The sequence below is a fragment of the Mus pahari genome, chromosome 15 (genome assembly GCF_900095145.1).
Source record: "Mus pahari chromosome 15, PAHARI_EIJ_v1.1, whole genome shotgun sequence".
Lineage (NCBI taxonomy): Eukaryota > Metazoa > Chordata > Mammalia > Rodentia > Muridae > Mus > Mus pahari.
Window position 1 is genome coordinate 33,672,376 of NC_034604.1, and position 5,722 is coordinate 33,678,097.

The 5,722-nt window shown below is 46.2% G+C and overlaps 1 long non-coding RNA gene across 1 annotated transcript in view; it reads left to right on the forward strand.

Moving 5' to 3' along the window:
* LOC115065519 overlaps positions 1–3,816 on the forward strand; it is a 22,264-nt gene extending 18,448 nt beyond the window's left edge. Inside the window, exon 3 of the long non-coding RNA XR_003845302.1 lies at positions 3,741–3,816. This is a non-coding gene — a long non-coding RNA (uncharacterized LOC115065519). The remainder of the gene's footprint in view (positions 1–3,740) is intronic.
* Positions 3,817–5,722: the final 1,906 nt, after the last annotated feature.

Here is a 5,722-nt window from a genome sequence, read left to right on the forward strand (position 1 = left end):
AAAAAAAAAAAAAAAAAAAAAATGAGGAGCCTTAGGTAGTATTTTGGGATATCGAAGGGAGTTATAAAAGTGATACCTCAGGCCAATCAGGGATCGAGGTGACTTGGAGTAAAGGAGAGAGTGTGACATAAAGCAGAGTATCCAGTGGTTACAAAGGTCCAGTGGAGGGCCAGCAGGAGGAAGACAGGCCAGTGTGACATCTGCAGAGAGAGCAGAGGCAGGAGGACCAGGTGACTGAGAGACAGAAGGGGGATCTGTCCACTCAGTGGAGTGGCCAAACCAAGCACTAGCTCAGCATGTGAGAGACCCTGGTTCCATCCCTAGCAGTCACCTCCAAAATCAGAGAGACCTTGAAGGAGATGAGAGGTAGGTGACCCCAGGGAATGAGGTGTGGGTATCTAAAGAACACTGCTTGAGTTTGGAGAGGGGAGGGGAGGGGGAGAGGCACTGAGGGACAGTTCTGGTTGGCTGTCGGAGGTAGGGGTGGGGAGGGAGGACTTGATGATGTAGGTTTTCATTTTGAATCCCCCTTCTCAGGATGGCCAAGCATTGTAGGGATGTTTTTGTCTGCTGGAGTCTGTGTGTGTGTGTGCGCGTGTGCATGCAGTTTGCTGTATGTATGTTCCTATACATGCCAGTGCATGCACATGCATATGTGCTCCTATGTGGAGGCTAGAGTTTGACATGAGGTATCTTCCTTGATCACTGCTCACTGTATCTTTTGAGACGGGTCTCCCTGAATCTAAGTTTCTTGACTCAGGTAGACTGGTTGGCTCCAGCGCCTGGCTCATCTCTGCCTTCTCAACACTGGGATTACAGGTGCCTATTGGCCATACCTGACTTTTCCATGGTGGCTTGAGAACATATCTTAGGTCCTATGCTTTCCTATTAAGCTATCTCCTCAACCTAGCTGCTAGTTTTCCTGGTGCTGTAATACATAAGATGTGTTTGCATTGGGCATTCGTTCAACTTTCTTGGTTGGGGCCAAGAGGGTGACCCTATGAATCCAACCCAGTTCCTGGAATGCACGCTAGGTAAATGCTCCACCATTGAGATATATACATTTTTACTAACATATTAACCAACCTGCCTGCCTGCCTCCCTTCCTTTTCTAATACTGGGTCTCACTATGTAGTACTAACCTGGAACCCTCTATATAGACCAGGCAGGCCTTCTTTTGCCTCTTTTACTGTCTGGCGGGAACAGCAGTGAATAGAGCAGAATTGGTCCCTGTCCTCATAGAAGACAGACACTGAAGAAGAAACAGCAAGGACTTCTTGTGTGCTTTGGCTCTTGAGGTGGCAGTTCTGTCCCCCAGAGCAGTCCTTTTCCCTCCCACTGAATTTGGAAGGACCATGTGCCAGCTGGTAATGGTATCTATCAAACACTTTACCATAGATTATATCTTCAGATTTTTTTCACTGAGAGGTATAGCCCGGGCTGTCTTTAAACTCTGTGTTTTTGCATCAATCTTCCAGCACATGCTATCATGCCTGGTGCTCAATTATATCACTTAATTGGAAAAAAAAAAAACCCACTTCACAGTACACGATATACTTCATGAAAACGTCTTTATGAAACCATCAAGTGGTGGCGCACGCCTTTAATCTCAGCACTTGGGAGGCAAAAGCAGGTGGATTTCTGAGTTTGAGGCCAGCCTGGTCTACAGAGTGAGTTCTAGGACAGCCAGGGCTACACAGAGAAACCCTGTCTCAAAAAAAAAAAAAGAAAAGAAAAGAAAAGAAAAGAAGAAAGAAAGAAAGAAAGAAAGAAAGAAAGAAAGAAAGAAAGAAAGAAAGAAAGAAACCATCAATATATGATGAATATATGCCAATAAAAAATAACCAGGGTAGGGTGGGGTGGAATGGTGATCCAGAGGTTCACAGCATTGGTTGTGTTATTAACGACGTGGGTTTGTTTCCAGCAACTGCATGGCAGCTCACAACTGTCTGTAACCCCAGTTCCGGGGGGGGAAATCCAATACCATCTTTGTGCTCTGAGGGCACTAGGTAGATGTGTGGTGCACAGACATACATGCAGGCAAAACATTCGTATGAACAAAGTTCATGCTCACATGTGCATGCTAGATAAGTAGCTCTGTGGTTACAGCACTTGAGGTGACATGGGTGAGGACCAGGTGATCTCCTAGGCAGAACCCACATTGATACTGGGTGGGCATGGTGGCCTGCTTGTAATTCCAGCTCCTGAAAGGTGAAAATAGGATCCCCCAGAGCAAACTGGTTAGCCAGACAAGCTCTATCAGAGAGCTCTGGTCTCACCTGAGATGCCTTCCTCAAGAAGACGGATTGCTACTAAGAATCCAGATGATAATCTCAGGCTTACACACATACATGGAGCCATACATGCAACACTCATGCACACATGGATGCGCATGACACACTGTGCTGGCTAATTTTAGGTCAGTTTGACCCAAGCTGTACTCATCTGAAGGGAGGGAGCCTCAACTGAGACAATGTCTCTATTAAGACTGGGCTGGGCTATAGGCAAGTCTATAGAAAATTTCTTAGTTAGTGGTTGATGGGGAGAGTTCACTCCAGTGTGAGTGGTGCCATCCCTGGGCTGGTGCTTCTAGGTTCTATAAGGAAACATGCTAAGCAAGCCATGAGGAGCAAGCCAGTAAGCAGCATCCCTCCATGGCCTCTGCATCAGCTCCTGCCTCCAGGTTCCTGCCCTGCTTGAGTTCCTGTCCTGACTACTTTTGATGCTAAACTGTTAAATGGAAGTATGAATGAAAAAGAAAAAAACAAAAAACCCTTTTCTCCCCAAAGTGCTTCTATTATGGTGTTTCATCACAGCAGTAGTAACCCCAATTAAGTTTTATATACACACACACACACAAAAAAAGGAAAAATAATTCTCTCTCTCTCTTTTTTTTTTTTTGCTTTTCGAGACAGGGTTTCTCTGTATAGCCCTGGCTGTCCTGGAACTCACTCTGTAGACCAGGCTGGCCTCGAACTCAGAAATCCGCCTGCCTCTGCCTCCCAAGTGCTGGGATTAAAGGCGTGCGCCACCACGCCTGGCTGTAAAAATAATTCTCAATGACCATTCATTCATTCAGTTTTTCTACACACACTTATGGAGTGGCACTCACTATGGCTGCAAATTACTTCAGACTCTCTCAGAAGAGCCGACATATAAACAAATAGTGATAATGTGAGGTAAAGGCGTGAGAGCTTCACACCAGGTATTGTGGGATGCTCCTAAGAGACAAAGCCACCCACTCACCCTCAGTGTGTATGCAGGGGTAAGTGCCTGGCAGGGAAGTCTCCCCGATGACCCAGAATAATGACCAGTTGTTTTTTACAGGTATTTAAGGCTTAGTATGAATGGGGGTATTTGTTCTATACTAAAAGAGGGACTCAAGAGATAGCTGAGCGCTAAGAGTGCTTGTTGCTCTTGCAGAGCACTCTGGTTCCGGCGGCTCACAAAAGAACCCTGTAACTCAAAGACCTGGACACTGGAGACCCTCATACTTCTTGGGAGCAGTGGCGGTCAAGCCAGAAAATAAGATTTAGAATTCTGTACCTTGAGAATCAATCAGAATGTGAAGAATTCCAGATGCAGGAGTATGAACCTAGTGTCCTGTCTACTGTGGGCTAAGGTGGGCAGATTGAGTCTGCCTCAAAAGAAAAAAAAAAAAAAAAAAAAAAGGAATAAAAAGAAAGTCATTTTCAGATGTGAAGGTCTGAGAAATTTACCACCTGCACTTCTCTTTGTAGGAACCTACTGGAGAATGTAGCCCAAGGAATTTAGGAAAATGATTGGATGCCAAGGGACTGACCTCGAGAGTCAGGTAGGCAGGACCCAGCAGAAGCTGGCATGGTAAGGGGTCTGGTGGGTTCTTCATTGGGGTGTCTTTTCTCCTTTCTTTCTTGGGGTGATGAGAATCAGCCCAGGACCTTGACATACAAGGCAAGTTCTGTTGAGCTTCACTCCCACCTGGCAAGTCAGAATTACTTCTTACAGAAGTAATAGATTGGTGCTCTAAACTAGTATTTTTTTTTGTTTTCTCTCCTTCATATTGAATTCATGAGCCTTTTTCATTCCTTTTCTCTTAGAGAAATTTTTGTTGTTGTTTATTTTTTCTGAGACAAGACAGGGGTTCTCTGTGTAGTGATGGCTGTCTTGGAACTCACTGTGTAGACCAGGATAGCCTTGGACTCATAGAGATCTGCCTGCTTCAGCTTCCAAAGTGCTGGGATTAAAGGTGTAAGTCACCACCACCACCACCACCGCCACCACCGCCTGGCTAATTTGTGCTTTTAATTTCTCTTGCCTGGAGATGGTGGCCCATCCATTTGATCCCAGTTCTAGGGAGACAGAGGTAGGCAGACCTCCAAGTTCAAGGCCAGCCTGGTCTACAGAGGGAATTCCAGGACAGGCAGGGTCACACAGAGAAACCCTGTCTTGAAAAAAAAAAAAAAAGATTACTCTTATCTCAAGACCAGTCTGGGCATAGTAGCAAATAAATAAGCAAACCAGAAATATGCTGGCCCTGCTTCTGCATGTCTAAATCCCAACCCTGGAGAAGCAGAGGCAGGAGGATTATTGTAAGTTAGTAGCCTCCCACCCCCACCAGCCAGCTACAGATCGAGTGTCAGAGCTTCATAGTAAGATCCTGTTTAAAAAACAAAACAGAAAGGAAGGAAGAAAGCTCAAATAAAAGCAAAGGCTTTATTGGGATTTTGAGGCTGTGCCTAGTAACTATGGGATGTGGGAGCCCAGGAGCAGTGTACTGGAGAATGAGGGGGTGCCTGGCCTGGTGGTGGATACCAGTAATTTCAGCACTCAGGGGTGGGGGTGAGGGTGTGGGGGGACAGAGGTTGGCAGATCTCTGAGACTGGCCTGGTCTGATAGTGATCCAGGACATCCAGGTCTATATAGAGATACCCTGTCTCTGGTAATAACAACAACAACAACACAATAATAGTGATTCAGAACAGACATCCAGGGCTATGTAGAAATACCCTGTCAATAATAATAATAATAATAATAATAATAATTGATGATGTTGCTGATTGATGATGGCATTGATGAGGATGAGTAGGAGGAGGAGGGAGAGGAAGAGGAGGGTGGTAGTGGTGGTAATAGTGGTAGCAGCAAGGTGGAGAGATGAGAAAACCTCTCTACCTACAAGAGTTCAGCAACACTTCATTGTCCCAGGCCCCCTGACAGCAAAGGTGATCCCAGAGAAGCCTTTGTACCAGAAAGGCCTCCTTCAGGTGCTTTTCCCCAGGCTCTGCACTTGTGACCACCGGGAATGGTGAGAATCAGTGAAGCTGTATGTCAGGGTTGAGAAAAGGAGCTCTGTCTGTCTGTCTGTCTGTCTGTCTCCCCCGTGTGTGTGTGTGTGTGTGTGTGTGTGTGTGTGTGTGTGTGTGTGTGTGTGTGTGTGGTGTGCGCGCGCACATGCTCAGTGACTTTAAGCAATATTTAAGAGTTATATCTCAGCAGATCTCCCACTGAAGCCTGAGCAGGGATCCCGGTTCCCTCAATCTGAAGCCAAAGAGAGCCTTTCAGCTCCGATCTCGGCCAACAGGGACGTTCTGCCTCCAAACCTGCATTTCACAGAAAACTATTTAAAATGTCTGTAGACACGCCAGGCTGTGGTGTGCGATGATGTTTACTGGTTTTGCTGGCTATAAACACGGGCGTTCTCTCCAGTTCCCCAGCAGCCAGGAGCAACCCCTCCTAGTCCTCC